The sequence below is a fragment of the Plectropomus leopardus genome, chromosome 11 (genome assembly GCF_026936395.1).
Source record: "Plectropomus leopardus strain MGB_pleo_1.0 chromosome 11, ASM2693639v1, whole genome shotgun sequence".
NCBI lineage: Eukaryota > Metazoa > Chordata > Actinopteri > Perciformes > Serranidae > Plectropomus > Plectropomus leopardus.
This window is the reverse complement of record NC_142186.1, coordinates 20,608,086-20,626,566: the sequence shown is the minus strand read 5'-3', so window position 1 is coordinate 20,626,566 and position 18,481 is coordinate 20,608,086. Positions and strand designations below refer to the sequence as shown.

General features: G+C 35.7%; 1 protein-coding gene across 2 annotated transcripts in view; it reads right to left on the bottom strand.

The window, feature by feature from the left end:
- LOC121945100 (mannosyl-oligosaccharide 1,2-alpha-mannosidase IA) overlaps nucleotides 1-18,481 on the bottom strand; it is a 243,061-nt gene that overhangs the window by 125,804 nt on the left and 98,776 nt on the right. The window lies entirely within an intron of this gene.

The window sequence follows — 18,481 nt, the reverse complement described above, 5'->3', positions numbered from 1 at the left end:
CATACCTGGCTTCCCGCACCACCCTTCACAAGGTGACATTTACTTGCTAGCATGATGCCCTTTCTCTCTTCCTCTTCCTTTCACTCACTGATAATACACTGGGTAGCAAACACAGATGTTTGGGAGCTGAAAATGATACCAGCTTTACACAGTATGGAAATATATTTGCTTATGGGATTAATCATGAAGTCGTCCCCCTCCCCCAACCTTTGGAGACTGGACTGTTTCTCAATTGCCAGAGACAAATCGCTGCTTTTATTGGTTGCATTATCGCCTGGATCTGCATTAAAGGTACAGTGCTTAGCTTCAAGGTGCAGATAAAGACGGCAATTAGCTGCCAGAAGTTGAGGAATGCTATATCCATTATGATAAAATGAGTTCCTTCTATGTGAAATATATGTATAAAAAAAAATACTACAACACTTTCTGTGACAAATTGATTTATAACACACATGCATAAGATGGCTGTAGAATTTCCATCTGGAGTCAGAAAATATGAGTCGACCTTTTGATCTGGTAAACTGTGTTGGAGAGCTTAGATGCTCCGTCAAGCCACATTATATATTTACATTGGGTCAAATAATTTCCTCTAATGTGAAACGTTGCTAATACTGCTGATCTAAAAATAGACTTAAAGCAGCAGTTTATATATTTTACTACAAACTTTAGCTGCTTTCACTAAATGTGTTTTTCCTCCAGCCACACAGTCGCTTTTGCTCTCACACACATTGCTCTATATAGAATGGATGTGTGTTTAAGGAATCAGACACTTAAATTTAATGGTTTTTAAGACCTTTTCAAAATTACTTTCACAAAATTTAAAACTGATTTTTGGATAAATCATCTTTTTATTCTTGATTTCTTTCAAAAGCATTGGAGTAAGGCTATAAGCACTGACAGAAGACATAACCTAAAAATTAACAAGAAAATCAGTAAAAAGTACAAGAAAATTACCTTAAGTTAGTTAGTTAGTTAGTTTTTAAAGAAGACAAAACAAAACAAAAAGAGGAGAAAGTTTAAAAAAAAGTGCTTGAAAACATAATTATTTCATAACACAGTTTTATATATAAAATTATGATAATCATAAAATACTTTTTCCCTAGCTTTTTATTTTTTTTCCTAGACATTTTGCTTTAAAATAAATCTACTAATTACGTACAGTTTCTGGGACATTTTATACCAAGTTGCTCACTGACTTTTTCCCCATGTTTTGAAAAGAAATCACACCAATTTACTCAGAGGCAAAGGCAAAGGTTTACGCAAAGGTTTGAATACCTGTGTCTGAAAGCACAAGAAAAGTGACGTCGCTCCAGGTTTTAAAAGGGTTAACAAAAGGGGTCTCTGTTTTGGAGCCAGCCTCAAGTGGCTGTTCGATGAAGTGCAGTTTTTGGCATTTCCGTGTAGACTTCACTGTTAAGCCTCAGAGGTTGCCTGAGGTTTTAAGTAGAATTATGGTTATTAGAGTGAGTTTAATCTTCATTATTCTAAGTGAAAGTCGTAGGTTCAGAGGTACTGCAAGTTTAAAGATTTGTAACATCAGAAATGTGGACTTTCACGAAGAAGAGTTTGGCTCATTGTAACAAAAACACACGAGATAAATGAAATTTGATAAAAATGTTTATGGCAATTAAAGACCTCACAAATTCAGAATAAAATCTATTCAATTACTTTTAAGGCCTAATATTTATAGAGTAGAATTTAAGACTGTTTCAGACTTTCTGAGGACCTGCAGACACCCTGTATAAACTACCTACTAAGCCAGAAGTGGGAGACAGCTCATGTAAATGAGTAACTGGAAGAGAAAGCCAAATATTTAGCTAGACAAAGAGACCAAGATGTTTTTCTCTGAAGCCTGCACACGCTAAACGCAGGTTTCCATAGAGACACCACACGGAGTATCTCCATGGTAGCTCTATGATTGCTCAGCTTGGGCTGTTTGTGTTTTCTACAACTTTCCGATGCCTGTGGAGATTGTTGATATTGGAGGCAACATAAAACAAGCTGAGAACAGGCTCTGTAATCTTCCCCTGTTCAGGAACACACATCACGCAAAGGCCTCCAAACGTCCCTCTGCATCACATCCCTCCACGATCACTTACAACACAGCCATCTATCTGTGAGAACAAGCACCGATGGGATGCTGATATAGCATAGTTTATATACAGGATCTGTAAGTAATATATAGCGATTGTTTGCTAATGTGCTCACCATCGCAATCTAATAAGCTGATATCAAGGCTCATTACTGGGAGTCTGTTTGGAGTCGACTTTCTGCCCTCCAGCAGTCACATATTGCTTAATGCAGCTTTAACACAAACAAATCACAGCAGCTGACTCTCTCAGCGTCTCTATCATTCCTCAAGTTTTATTATTGACAACAGTACAGTCCATTAGCTTTCAATGTCCTTGGCTGTTATTCCTTCTTAATGATGTGTCACATCACAAGCAGCGTAAATAGACGATGCCTTGATCACTCATCTTAAGGGGGGCCTATTACGCTTTCTTTATTTTCTGTCATTTATTTAATGTTAGAATGTCGGCTATTCGTATTAAGGATGTCAAAGCCAAAACTATTTATGACTGGTTACATATGTTGGTTAATTGTGCTACTTTTCAGTAGAACCCAGGTCTGGAAGGAGCTACAGAGTTCGCAGCACGGCTTATCACTGCAAATAACAGCTGCAATGACGATATGATGATCATGGATGTATAAATACAACTGGATACGCAGTTGGAGGAGGGCCCTGTTCATTCCTGTAAAGGTTGCTCAGTTGTGTTTGAAGTCAAACTAGTTTGACTTCTAGAAATAAAATGACCGGCATCTTCCACATCCATGGGTCCATAGAGCATGCACACTAGTGTTTTCTTTAATGTCACCTCTAAACTGCTCTGTTTTGCTTTATTTACGCAGTAGGACAATTCATCTCGATTTGACTAAAGTGAATTATAAGAATGTTAGTGCAAAATGATTTAAGGCCTATTTAAGTAAGAGGACGTTAACGCAACTCAAAAAGTCTGCTGACTTACAGACATCTCTTTGGCAATGTAAGTTTGTGAGCAAAAGTCTTTTTGGGCTCCATGGCATCACATGACAGACCTGTAAGTTGTATCGCCACAGTTTGGCTTCTGTGTAAAATTGGCTTCCACGCCCAGCATTTTTTCTGAGGGCTTTGAAGAGAAGCTGAGATTGCAGAGGGAGAAGTCTAATCAGAGCAGACGGAGCTTTTTCGGCAGGGGGCGCTTAAAGAGACAGGCGTTAACATGTAGCGTTTCAGACTGAGGGTGAATACAGGTGTATGACGTATGAGTAAAGTAATACTTGTTTGTTTGTTTGGTCTTTTTTACATTGAAGCATGTAAACATGTTCTGGAAGAAACCAAAATTATTAATTGGAAAATGGCCATAATAGGTCCGCTTTAAGACATTGCCTAAATGAAAACTAACAGATCTCTTTTCTTTGCAACATATAAAAATGCCATTCAACAAAAGTTTTCTGCAACTAAATATCAGCCCAATTAAACTATAAAAAAGGCAATTCAATCAACAATGTGCTACATTAAATTCCGCAAAGTGGGAAAATCAATTTGGCTTTATGTAATCTGGGCACTTATTATTTAATTTCACATAAAATTATATTTTATCTATGTCTTTCAGACTGAAGCAGGCAATGTATGGTGTTTGTTGGTGAAAGCACACAATTACTGAATGTCAATAAAAATGTCCTGACATCAATCAAGTTGTTTGTTGATTCCTATTCAATTAATTTGACAACAAAGATAAAGCAAAATGTAGAAAAGAGCAACTGTGAACTGTTATTACTTGAAACAAGGCTATGAGGTCTACTTTATGTGGACACAAAATCATCTTCTGCCACTTAAATGGTGAAATATATTGTAGATTTTTATGTTTTCTTTCTGTGGGCACTCCTGGGCCATCAGCTCCTCTCCTTCCTTTAACTCGAACTCAAACCGCCTATCCTCTTATTCTTTGTACATTTACCTGACTATCAGGTACGAGTGAGCAAATTAACTTACAAATCCTTTCATCATAAATATGTACTTTGCATTTTTGCTGAACGCAGCTTACTCATTGCATGGAGCGGCCTCTTAGACGGATTCTCTGACTTTTAAAAAAGCTGCTCTTAACTTCACGCAAAATCAAGGATTTTTTTTTTGGCAGATTTCATCAGAAAATAAATCTATATTGGCTGCTTTGAAATATAGCACCCATCACATAATTTAAGGACAGTGCTTCAAAAGGATTCAGCTTAACTATGAACTTGGCAACCTCGAGGGAACGAGAGCAGCTGAGAGATCACAAACTGTATTTTCAAGAGAGCTTGCATCATCGCCCTAATAATCCCGAGTCCCTACAGATGTGAGGGAGACCTCAGGTATGAAAGACAGTACCTGTCCAGGACTTATTAAGAGCTGATCCGCCTTTTATTAAAGGCTTCTTTATGGGATTTCACTCTGACTCGGCGGTGTGAACTGAGTGATACGCTCTGCTGCAGAGGACCTGAGGACCCCTCCGGATCTGCCTCCAATTAGAGGCTGCTGGAGACTGAGACACCTCTGGCAGGTTGAGAGGCTCCCCGTGCAGAGTGAAAGGTAAGGATGATACGGTGACAAAAGCTCACTGAGGCGCAAACAGGCGCCTTTTACCGTTCAACTGACAGCTTAAAACAGACGAAGAATAGAAGATTGTCCTTAAAAAAAGCACTCATTTTGATTGTTTTTGATTACCAATGAAAAATCCTCATTTTTCTGTTAGCTTTTTCTCCCTTTTCACTGTGAGTTAAAAGCTTACTTTCACTCTTGATTGAGGAATGAAACCTCCTTAACCCTCTCCCCCCAAAAAGCAAGAAAATACAACAAAAACAAGACTGTAGTACAATACCCTACAAAATTACGACCTTCAATGGAATACTTGCAGTTAAAGGATAAGTTCGGTATTTTTCAACCTTGACCTTATTTCCCCCAAGTGATGAAGTGACTGACAGGAACAACAATTTCCCCCTTAAAGGTTTTTTTATGGGGATTTTCTCCTCATCTGCTGTAAAGGTCCAAGGACGGATGGTGTTGTATGTTGTAAGGCTCTCTGTTGTAAACTGTGATTTGGAATACTGAGCTATATAAAAACAAAAAAAAAATTGAACAAAATTTTTGAAAATGGCCCAGCATTCAGCGAGACTGCTACAGCTGGCTACGGCCCAGTAGGATGCCACTAAAGGTGTTTAGGCTATTATTTCAAGTGTCTGACAATATTATGGAAAGTATCTCGACAGACACAGACCCTTTTGTTAAAGAGCAAGACCCTTTTTTTTTACCCAGATATGAACAAAAACAAACTACTGTCAAAAACGGTGCATTTCTCCGCAAGTATGTGATACATTTTTGCTCGGTGTTTTGGAGAGATTGCTCATGTTTTCGCCCCCTACGTGTGACAACAACATCAACTGGACAAGTATAACCTGACTTTGGAGCGTGTTATTGAGCACTCGCGCATATATATAACAGGGAACATACTCATCGTTACACAGTCACCAACAGGGAACGGCAAAACTAACAGGGGACATTTTTTAAGTCCCCACTTGGACATGCTCTAAATCATCATAAAATCATGTGTTATGGCCTCTGGTGAAATTTTTCAGATTTTGCCAAGAGGGGACCAAAGTGTGTGAGTGTTTATATCCATATTCAGAGCTCTCCCTCCTGGTTGGAGCTGGTATTTGAACAACCCATTCACACACGCCGCTTTTTAACACTCCTCTCCCCAGCAGCCTTTCAGACTGCAGATGGGCCGTTAAACAGGCTTTAGTAATGTTAATGTGGGTGACATGAAGGCCACAGAATGTAATGTATCAAATATGATACAAATAGCATGATAGGGTTAATAAAGACACCAGTCTCCTGAAAAGTGATTTGTTATTAGTCTTTGCATTAAAATTCAAGGCTTGGCTTTAGGTGATTTCATAAGTTTTAAGCTCTATACTGTATTAAAATAAAGGGCTACCCAGAAGGCAGGAGAGAAATCAGTATTTTAGAGCCTTAAAAAAAGCAAGAAAACTATAATCCAAGCAGAATAAACCTTTACATAAAATGATCAGCAGTAAGATTTTTTCTTTTTAGGTTTAATTATGTAAAAATGATGTGGCCATCAGACCTTGACTAGACCTTTAAAGTTGTTCAGTCCTGACGATGACCTGACCAGTTTTCACTGAGCACTGAATGTCAATCAGTTTTTCAATATACTTCAATATACACTCTCAGTCTGTGCATAGAAATGTAATTTGTTTGTGGGTGCACATTATAGAAAACATGTCAAACATAGGATAATGCAACATGAGTCCACTGTTGGCTGTACATAATGACAATTAGTTCCCTCTTGGATAGCATGGAGGACGTTTCACACTCCACCATGTAAAGAATAAATAAAATGAGATAGATAAGACTTACACAAAAAGAATCTCACCTAAATAATTCAAAATTATTCCTCAACTATGATTACAATGACTGTGATTATTATAATTATAACTAATATTTTATAACAAACTATAAAAGGCTCAGTTTTAGTGGATGGTAACTACCATCTAGCTTGACACTGTTTTATTCACGGCTTCCCCAGAGGGCAAGGAAATATTTTTAAATCTAAAGAAAGGAGAAATAACAATAACAACAATAATAATAATAATAATAATAATAATAAGGGTAGGAAGAAAATGTGGAGAGAAAATACCAGCAAGATCTTTACTAATTTTAATGAATTGCTTAAATTAGTTTATTATCAGAATTTAACTTAACCGAGATTAGCTCAATCCTCCAAAACTCCCTTTGAGTTTTTAGATGCACTAGAAGCACTAGATTTCTCTGTCAATCTTACAATGTACATATGTTTTTTTCTCTATAATCACAGGAATGCATTTTTATTTGCTGATCTACTCTACAGGCAAAAGAGGTCCACACTTGTGTAGTATAAAAGCAACAGGGGTCCACAGTTGGCTGGTACATAATGACACAAGTTACTTGTAAATATATCTAAACTAAATCATGTAATTTTTTTTGCTTCTAAAAGGATCTGTAAGTATGTATTTTTGTAACTGAATATAAAGGCTCAGCTGCTGGATGTCTTTACCATTTTATAGCTTGACACTGTGTTTAAAAAGGGAGCTACCCCAGTCCATTCTCATTGTTAACTTTTCAAATACATTCCTCTGTCAGTGCTTTTGGCATACCTGCATCAATCTGGATCATGGCAGGATGATGTGAGATGAGAACATAGCGGACAGAATAGCGGCATTGTTATTATATCGTCAGTAGACAGCCAGACGCAGTAACATCTGCATATCTTGCGTGGCTAGCATCACTTGAGAATATGGATGGACATTACTCAAAACTTCCATTTAACAGTTTTTACAAAAAAAAAATGCCATGCAAGTTTTAGGTTTTATTTTTGAGGATTTAAAAGTTTTTTTTCTATTGGGAAAGAATATTAAAAACAAAAATGTTATTTTTTTTTTTTAAAAAGGAATAAAGTTTCATCATCATTGAATGATGCCTTTTCAGAGCCAATATTTGCATAAATGAAGCAAATAATTTAAAAATAGCTTTGCTGGTCCAAAAGTCTTCTTTGTAAAACATCAGAGCCACTCAGAAATACTTAGAGGGCAACTGAGGAACTGAGTGGATTAGTTGTGGGCAGACATACAGTGAAAATCAGATTTTAACCGGTTTAAATAGTTAAGAATTCTGTATAGTTGCAGTGATTTGACAAAATTGCAGGGTCTCCCAGAATTCACAGGAATCAGCTGAATTTGGCATTTATTGTTATGGTTGAAATCCAATGTATGTGTGCCCATCTATAGGAATCCATTTTATTTGTCGCTCCACATTACAGAAAAGGAGTCCACACTTGAGTTGTATAAAGTGACATGAGTCCACTGTTGGCTGGTATATAATGACACAAGTTCCATCTTAGATATATAGTATAGAGTGACATTCCCAGTTCAACATGGATAAATGACAAAGAATAGGAAAAAAAGAAGTTAGATGCATTATTGTTCAGAAAATAATCTTACAAAATGTAATAATAAAATTATTTATTTTTTAGGAAATTGGAGATAGAAATATCATTTTAGTTTTTCGTTACATTGCTTTTTGAATCGTGCACCTGAATAAGTTTTGAGTTGCTGTTTAAGAGTGTGCTCCTTTTTACCTTGTGTTGAAAACACATTGACAACCCATCATGATATAAATGACTAGAGCAATCTTTAATGGTATTTATAATATGGGAGGTTTTGTGAGCAATCAGTTTGTCTCAGTTACAGGGATAAGTCAGTTAGAGGAATGATTAACCTCTGAAACCCTCTGTTCAACTGCTGAGATGAACTATTTCAAATTCTATAGGTTTTTGGCTGTACTTTAACTTTAAATTCTAAAAAAGGAAAGTCAGTCCACACTTTGTCCCCTCTTGGCCTGTACAAAATGACACTTCTTGTTTTGTTTTGTTTTGTTTTGTTTTATATTTTCTCCAATGTTTTAAATTAATCTTAAATCTGCATTAGACAGACAAAATTGCATATACACATTACTAGATCTCAAGAAAACCAAAACAACTACAACTACTAAAACAACTAAAGAAATATAAAACAGCCAACAATACAAAAACTGCAGAACTAGGATCAAAATAGGATTCACTTTCAAGTAAAATAAAAAAATAGCACGCTTGAGAGATTTGGATTGGATTGTCTGCTGTGTACGACCTTTAAAGTCTTCGTTGTAGGAGAGGAACTGAGAGTTTTTAAATGGGTGTACTGGCATGCAAAATTACCAGCACATTTATGGATTGTGTCTTTAACAGAGGCTGACTACTCATTTTGTATTGGATTAAATGATTTGCCATCTCTCTGTGTGCATGCTGCAGTGACCAGAGGGACTTATTATTATTCAACACAGTTTTGGTTTATATGAAGAATTTCAAATTCCTTAAAGGGTTTTTAGTTTATGATGTAAGCATTAAACAATCTCCACATTGACTGAGTGGAGTGTCCAGCACCCATGTGCCTTTAAGGTTGCCTCTGAGAAATGAGTGACTTGGAGAGGGTGAGGGGTCAGCGTGTGCAGCTCTGTGCCAGCCTTGATTCTCTGCAGTGTGGGGGTTGGTTTCTTTGTTGTTGACGATGGTCAATAGGCCATTCCACATTAAGCTCAGAGATGCTAATTTATATTAGCTAGAATGTTACATCCAACTCTGACTGCCTGAGACATGGGTCTGTCCCCTGTCCTGGAGTTAAGCAAGTGGCACACAGTGCTTATTTAGCTAGTACAACATCTCTGGATTATTGGGAAGAACATCCTAAAAGTTTACAGATTGGGCATATAATTCTCCACCAAATTCCCACTAGCTTGAATACTGATACAAAAAGTAGTACTTTTTTACTGGATAGTTAAATATTTGAACATATTTAATCACCTAATAATTACATGAATTTCATGGCAAACCATTGTGATGTTACATAGTTTATTATTGTGCCAAGTTAACATTTAATTGTTCTAATCATAATAAAAGGTTTGGTTTCAACTATAGGAGTAAAACAAAACTAAAGAGTAAGAGTGATCGCCTGATCATCATGTTAAACATATTCAGGAAACAGAAATAAAATGTCAGAATGCAACATTGAGCCAAAGAAAAACATGGTGGATTATTGTAGTTTTGTAACATAGGTTTTGTTATTGATCTGTAATGTTGAATTTATGTAGTCCATTTTCACCTCCTGAACCCTTTTCATTTGAGCTGCAGTGATATAAATTTAAAAGGTTTGGTCATAAATCAGTTTGAACTTATATATGAAAATAAATAGTTTTCTAACCTATAAAACATTTAATGGGGCAAACGATGTATGCATGCTTAATACAGCGCTGAGAAACAAAGCATTTTTAAGTGACTGTAAGATTTAAAACAGCAAATGCAACTTTAAAATGGCCTCCCAAATAATATGTCAGATCCACTACATGGTATTTTTAACAGTTTAACAATATACCATCAGTAGTGTATCAGTGTATCAGCTGCATCATCAGTAGTTGCAATTTATTTATTAGTTATCAAGTAGTATTGACAAAGTGAAATTAACAGTCTGTTAACAGCCAGCTTAGGAAAGATGACACTGACATGTAAAATTATCAGCACATTTATGGAGCCAAAATGCATCCCTAAAGGAGGTTAAATGTTCATTTGTTTGTGAAAAATTGTTGTTCATCTCTCTAAGATGTTAAACATTTGATTCAGTGGTGCTCTGCATTATTAAGCAATCATGGTGTTATAGATATATTGTTAGATTTATGAGCCTTCAGTTGATGAAGCTGACAAAAATATGTAATTTCCTCTACACTGAAGAGGTGGAGTGACCAGCACCCATATGATTCTCAGATCCTAACTTTGAATGTTGAACAGTGGAGACTGCTGCCACTGAGAAGTGAGTGACCTGCAGTGAGTGAGGGGTTTGACTCTGTGCAAGTCAGTCTGTGAAAATCTGTCAGGCCTTGATTCCTGCAGTGCGGGGATGGTTTCTTCTAGCTGACGATGGTGCGTTAGCACATGACACATTGAGCTAAGGGGTTGCTAACTTCTCATATCCAAGATGCTGTAACTGATTTAGACTGACTGAAACGTGGCTTATTCCCCCATCCTGGGTTTAACAAGTAGTACACACTGCTTATCTTGGTTAGTACAACATCCCTGGATTATTGGGAAGAACACCCTGAAATTGTAATGGAGTAGGCATACAATTCTCCACTTTAATTCCCATTTTAAATACTGGTTTTTTTTTTTTTAAAATTTGTACTTTTATGGATATTTAAGTGATTGAACATATTCAGTTACCTAATGATTACATCTGTTATTTCATGACATACCATTTTGATGTTGCACAGGTTATTGCCTCAAGTTTACATTTCATTATTCTAATTATAATAAAAGGTTCTGTTTTAACTAAAGAGGTAAAACAATACTACCAAGAATTAGATACTCTGTAAAGTACTACAAACATTATTTAGATAGTTAAAATGTTGTCAATGGTTATTGATTGTATGGAGTAAAACTAATTTGGCCCTTTTAAATGTTTTATAGGTGAGCTACATAAAGAGTACATGTTTGTGTCCTGATTGTGTGATTATCATTTTAAACACATATATGAACAGAAAGTCAATGTTGACATGCAACTTTGAGCCAAAAGATAAATGCAGTGGGTTATTGTTGTTTTGCAACTTTTGTAACCTATTAAAAATTTAATGAAGGGCAAACATGTATGTATACCTTACAAAGTGCTTAGAAAGACATTATTTATTAAGTGACTCAAAAGATTTAAATAGCAACTGCAACTTTATAATGGTCTTCAAATAGTATTTCAAGATCTGCTACATGGTATTTGTTAACAGTTTAACAGTTTATTACCATTAGCAGTTGCAACTTTATAGAAACCATCCAAACAATGTTTATAAACAGTTTTCAAACCAACTATTAATAGTTAACAAAGTGTTATAAATATTTGGTCTATCTATCAAGAGATATTTATATTGTATAATTTACTTTTTTGTTTTTACAAAGGTTTACAAATTAGTTGGAAACCATTAATACTTAGTTTATGTATTTATACAAGACTGTATAAGTCTTGGTATTTGACTAATAAAATAACAATCTATAACATTACTTTATAATGGGTAAAAGTTAATTAGTTATCATTTCTTCATTGGTTATCAAGGAGTATTGACAAAAGTATAATTAACAGTCAGTTAACAAATTATTAATGATGCCTATAATACAGTATTGCCAGCTTCAGAAAGATGATACCGACACGTAAAAATTACCACATTTATGGAGTAAGATGCATCCCTAAAAGAGGCTGAGTATTCATATGTGTGAAAAAAAATGTTATTCATCTCTGTATGATCTATGTACATTTGATTCAATGGCTTTGTGCATTCTTTAGAAAGCAATCTGTCTTTTTATTACATTCACACACAGTTTTATAGATATATTTTTATATTTACTTGGCCTTCAGTTGATGAAGTGGACAAAATATGTACTTTCTTCTACACTGAAGAGGTGGAGTGACCAGCACCCATATGATTCTCAGATCCTAACTTTGAATGTTGAACAGTGGAGACTGCTGCCACTGAGAAGTGAGTGACCTGCAGTGGGTGAGGGTTTGATTCTCTGCAAGTCAGCCTGTGAAAATCTGTCAGGCCTTGATTCCCTGCAGTGCGGGGATGGTTTCTTCTAGCCTGGTGATGGTCGCAGTGGTCGTGAGGACATTACATTGGGCTTCAGGGTTGCTTACTTCATATCCTAGATGTTGTATCTGACTGAAACATGGCTTTTTCCTCTTTCCTGTGTTAAACAAGTGGATGTTGGGTAAGATAATGTTAAACTGTAAAGAGTAGAAATACAAGCAGAATTCACATTTGTCGTCAATTGCACAATTGACTACAAGCCTATTCAAAAAGGAGTTAAACATGTTTTTCATGAAGAAACATCTGCTGGGAAGTGACATAATAACCACATGTATGTAATATCACTGAAATAATTGAAAGGTAATTATTTATTAAGTGGCCCTCTCTAAAGCAGTAGGGCATCTTGGCTCTCAGTGGCTCTGTTTGTCTGAATTTTAACGCAATAGCCATCAGAAACACATTAACATTAGTTAAACTTATGCTAAAGAGTTGTTTCAGTTGACAACACTGGAATGTAAAGACCTGTAAAGCTGAGTGTCAATGTAAACTTATTTTTAGCAATCTCATGCCTTCATGCACACTCTCTGTGCAGAGTGACAATGCTGTATACCAGCCCTGTATTTGCCAACTAATTTACAACTCTATGTGTTACCAACTATAGTTATCAAAAACAACCAAAAAATAGATATAACAATAATAAAAACTTAGTTCTGGGTTGCACAAACCTCTTTGAATGGGGTCAACAGAAGATAACTAGTGAAGGCCCATTCATAGATGTGTATCCTGCTGTGATGGTTTTGAGATGAGGTGTTGGTGGCTCATCACCATTTCAATGCCCATCAAAACACTAACATACCAGTTAAACTTTAAGTGCTAAAGAAAGGTTTTAGTTCACAATACTGGAATTTAAAGTCCTGTAAAGCTGAGTGTCATTGTGAACTTATCAGTATTATTATATTATTTATTATGTGCCTTTCACTTCATGCACACTCTTTGTGCACTGTGACAATGCTGCATGCCAGTGTGTGTAGTATATGTTATAGACTGTAGTCATTAAAAACAAACATCTTTGAATGGGGTCTAGATTAGATAATGCTAAAATACACTTACAAAAACACAGGTGTTTCATCCATCACTAAAAAACTATTCATTTTGAACACAATGGAACACATTACAAAACAAGATATTTTGGTGTTCAAATCCATTACCTATCATAATAGCATGAAAAGGAGCCTTGAGAAATACATAAAAGAGACAAGGCTAAAACCAAAATGAATGGCCATGACCTTTGACCCATAAAGCTGCACTGCATTAAATACCAACATGACTGAAGGATATCACAAAATGAGCTCGGGGACACTAAAACCACTGACAGTGCACACAGTTTATCACTGTATCTATAAATGCAAATTAAGACTTAATCTATGCAAAGTGAAAGCCAGATATCAGCAAAATCCAGAAAACACTGCCAACTTCCCGGACCTGAGCTCATCTGTCACGTCCACAGTGAATATTAAGACAAGTTATAATTGTGTTCACATTATAGCCTTTTATTTTAAAAGCTACAATGGCAACATTTCTGGTGCCAATTTACTAAACAATGAGAAGCTTTACTGAATAGATACATTTTTGTATTAGATATTTTCTCTTTACAAAATGCACCTTTCTATTTCTTTTCATTAATCTATGGTGGAGTGTGAATATCACTCTGTCCTATCCAAAAGGGAACTTGTGTCATTATGTACCAGCCAACTTGGGACCACCCGTCGCTTTATTCTATATGTGTGGCCCTTTTCTGTAATGTTGATCGACAAAAGAAAATGCATTCTTATGCATATAAATTGAAAGCTTTCGCATTATTACATTGTAAAGAGATCCTGTGCTTGTAATAACTCTTAATGGGAATTTCAGTAAAAGTCTGATAATAAATCTATTTTTTATGATTAATCAGCAAATACTGTTGCTGACCTTTTATATCGTTTTGGTCCTTTCTGGGAAACCCTTCATTGTAAAAGGTGAACATCTAAAGTAGGAATTCCAGTATGTTTTTTCCATGGCCAAGGGATCAGCCAGTATGTGTGATATCTCTGATCTAGACACTAGAGAAAGAAGTCTCAGACTTGTAATGTCATAGTATAAAGTCTGGAGCTGCTCCTTCTGCTCATCGAGAGCCTAATTTTTGGGGACCAACAGAATGTTTGTTATCCCTTAAACCCAAATGAACTTTATATATTATTTGTTTGTTCTGTAACAGTTCTCAGTCATCTAGAAAATCTTTCACAATTTCATATCAATGAAGAAACTCTACACTTAATATCACATGACATCACAAGCACTCCAGTTTTTGGATATGGACGGCGAGTTGCCCATGTTTACTAATGTTTTTAGACTGCCTTAGATCATAGAAATAATATGTATGTATGTATTTTAGAAATGGGTATAATTTCCCATTAATACAGTATCATGCCATAAAAAGGTTAAGCCAGCCACTAAAGTTGAGCCTTTATATTCTGTTACACAAACATACTAACAAATCATATTTGAAGAAGAAATGTAACATTATTCAGATGAGATTTTTTTCACAAGTATTATTAAATATGTTTGTATGTGCTTTACATGGTTGAGTGTGTGAATGTCATCCCGATGCTATCTAAGAAGGAACTTTGTGACATTATGTACCAGCCAACAGTGGACTCATGTCATTATATCTACTCAAGGGTGGACCTTCTTCTGTAATGTGCACCAACAAACAAGTTGCATTTCTTTAAAGTACAGCCTGAGAACACAAGTATATTGAAAACTTGATTGACATTCACTACTTGTGAAAACTGGTCAGGTAAGTATTTTGGAAATTGAACAATTTTAAAGGTCAAGTCAAAGTTTGATGTTACATAATTTTTAATTTAAAACTCCTTTTTTAGTTTTCTTACAAAAGGAAATGGAGTGTGGACATTTTTTTTTTCTTTTTAGAGTGCAAAGTTCAAAGAGTACAAACAGAAGTCGACTTATGAAGGCCCATTCATAGATGTGTATCCTGTTGTGATGGTTTTTGAGATGAGTTGTTGGTGGCTCATCACCATTTCAATGCCCATCAAAAACACTAACATACCAGTTAAACTTTAATGCTAAAGAAAAGTTTCAGTTTACAATACTGGAATGTAAAGTCCTGTAAAAGCTGAGTGTCATTGTGAACTTATCGTAACATTTATTATGTGCCTTTCACTTCACGCACACTCTCTGTGCACTGTGACAATGCTGCATGCCAGTGTGTAGTATGTAGTTACAGACTGTAGTCATTAAAAAAACAAACATCTTTTGAATGGGGTCTAGATTAGATAATGCTAAAATACACTAACAAACACAGGTGTTTCATCCATCACTGAAAAACCATTAGAACACAAAGGAATACATTACAAAACAAGATATTTGCTGTTCAAATCCATTAACTATCTGCCATAATAGCATGAAAAGATTTAGAGAACCTTGAGAAATCTCTGCATAAAAGGGACAGGCTAAAAACCAAAAATGAATGGCCATGACCTTTGACCCATAAAGCTGCACTGCATTAAATACCAACATGATATCACAAAATGAGCTTGGGGACACTGAAAACCACTGACAGTGAACACAGTTCATCACTGCATCTATAAATGCAATTTAAGACTCTACTATGCTAAGTGAAAGCCAGATTCAACAAAATCCAGAACGCCACTGACAACCTCTGGACCTGAGCTCATCTCTGTCATGTCACAGTTTGATTTCTTTTCTTTTGGAAGCAAACAGCTTTTTAAGGATTAGTCACAGACTTGTGTTAAATCATTTTATAGTGATTAACTAATTAAAATAAGTATATTATTTATTAAAATAAGTAATTATATTGCTGATCATTTTATGTATAATGTTACTCGTTTATAGATTTATTTTTCTGAATTTTTTGGTGATACATTGGTAGTTACAATTGGTCTGGTCTAAATATACATATATATATATATATATATATATATAAAACAAAGACAACAATAAAGTTATTAACAGTAAATAGTAAGATAAAACTGAATTCACAGGATTATGGGAGCCTTCTTTAAAAGATATACTTTGCTTTGGCAAGTATTATTTCTGTAATATTTATTATCACAAAAGATGTTGATATATTGCAAGCAATAAAAGTTTACATACCCATTTTAAAGATACAAATGAAGTTTTAGTGAAAAGAAGCACTCTATAGGTGAGAGAACCAGGATAAACCAGTTTGACTGCAGTATATGGATGTCCCCCCTTTGATAGGCAGGCATTAAGCTCAAGGCTTCAGGTCCCCTCTTGGTAATTTCTTTAAAAAATTGTAAAAATCACATTTGCAGTAATATTGTGAAAGAAGACCTCAAAAGTAAATTTTCAATTCTAGTTTTGTATTTTTAAATGACTGCTAATAAAGGTTCCTCTTGATAGTACACTTAGATAGTCCCCTATTATTCATGTTCGCATGTATGTGTGTGTGTGTGTGTGTGTGTGTGTGTGTGTGTGTGTGTGTGTGTGTGTGTGTGTGTGTGTGTGTGTGTGTGTGTGAGAGAAGAGTGGCAGAGCTGACCTTGCCCCGCCCCTCGCACATGCAGCAGGCTGCCCAACTCCACCACACAGAGCTCTCCTCTGGATTGAAGAGCACGAATGCATCATAGATTACTGTTTTAATCTTGATGCAAAATAAGACTTGGATTTGGTGAGCCTAAAATAATAATTCTTTAATAACTCTGTCCTGGTTCCCTTATAATACCAGGGTTTCGGTACCCATCCCTACCTTTAAATCATCCATTTAGATGTGAAATGTAGTGGCTCTATACACACTTAGTCTGGTGGGTGTCATGATGGTGATATTGGCAAAGTTGTTGGTAAAACAAAAAGGTCAACTTCTGCAGGAATCTTTTTTCATAAGTTATAAGACACTTATAATAATCTGTCTGAGCTTGTCAGTGACAAAAACCAGCACTTTTAAAGGAAATTGGCACTGCACAATTGCCCATTAACGTTAACATTGCAGCCTATTTCGCCTCTGCTGTCTGCAGCTGTCTCACTCAATACTGGTCCAATTTTTAAAAAATGTTGTCTCCATTAGTGACTTAGACACAACACCAATAAAAAACAGGATACAGGCTGAAAAATATCTGAATTACCTTTTAAGGCAGCAATTACCAATTATTTTAAGTATTATTTGTCCATTACATCATTTGATCTGTAAAACGACACAAAATAATGACAAATGGCCCTCAGAATCTCCCAGGGCCCAGGGTGACGCCTTTATATGCTTGTTGTTGTTATTTTTGTCTGATCCAGAGGCAAGTCTTACTTAGATGATTACTCAGTGTCAAAATTGTTGTATACAGTAAACCAGCAGTTCCAAATGGGGAAAAACCGGCTTGAAGTGGAAAGTGTGAAAGAAGCACAAGAAGAATACACAGATATATATAATTATTTAGAGAAATATAAATAAACTATCTGCAGGAAAGACACAACATGCAGCTAACCACCTCACTGTCCACCACAATGATTCCCTATTGCTATTCTGATAAAAACATCACCTGCACAACCACGTCCAATGTCTAATTATGGAAGACACAGCACAGTCCACACATCAGAAATAAAGGATTAACATTTCTTCGCTGATTCTTTACTTTTAAGAGGGTTGGCTACCCGTTTTTCCTTAAATGCAGCTTTAGGGGCAGCCTGTACTGTTCTCTTTTCCTTGCGTTATCTGTTACTGCTTTTATAAAATCAAAGCTGCTCAATGTAGAATATAAGTCCTGCATTTTTCAGTTAATGACACACTTATCTTTTTCCTTTGTTTCTTAGGAACCAATATTCTTCCATTTGACTTGAGGGAAGCTGTTTCTTTAATTAATTGATCATCAGCCTTACTGCAGTCTTTTCTTGTTTATTATACTTTTGTAAACCACAACTCAACTAAACTTGCTAGCTCTTGGCTTTCTTCCTTGTCATTGTTAATAAAAGTACAAAAGGCAAAGCAAAAGATTGTGAGCTTATTGGGAGTTTGTTGAAGAAATCTGTGAATTCTGCTCATTTTATGGTACAAGAAATGATTAAAATTTTCAGCAACTGTTACATTGCTTCCATGCAACATAATGACAATAGGTTTATCTGTATTTGCCCAGTTTTGTGCTAGAAACCTTTCCAGAAAAAAATGTCAATAGGTCTTGAAAAAAAACTTTGTGACCTTTCTGGACTTTGAAGCCTGGAGCAAAATGC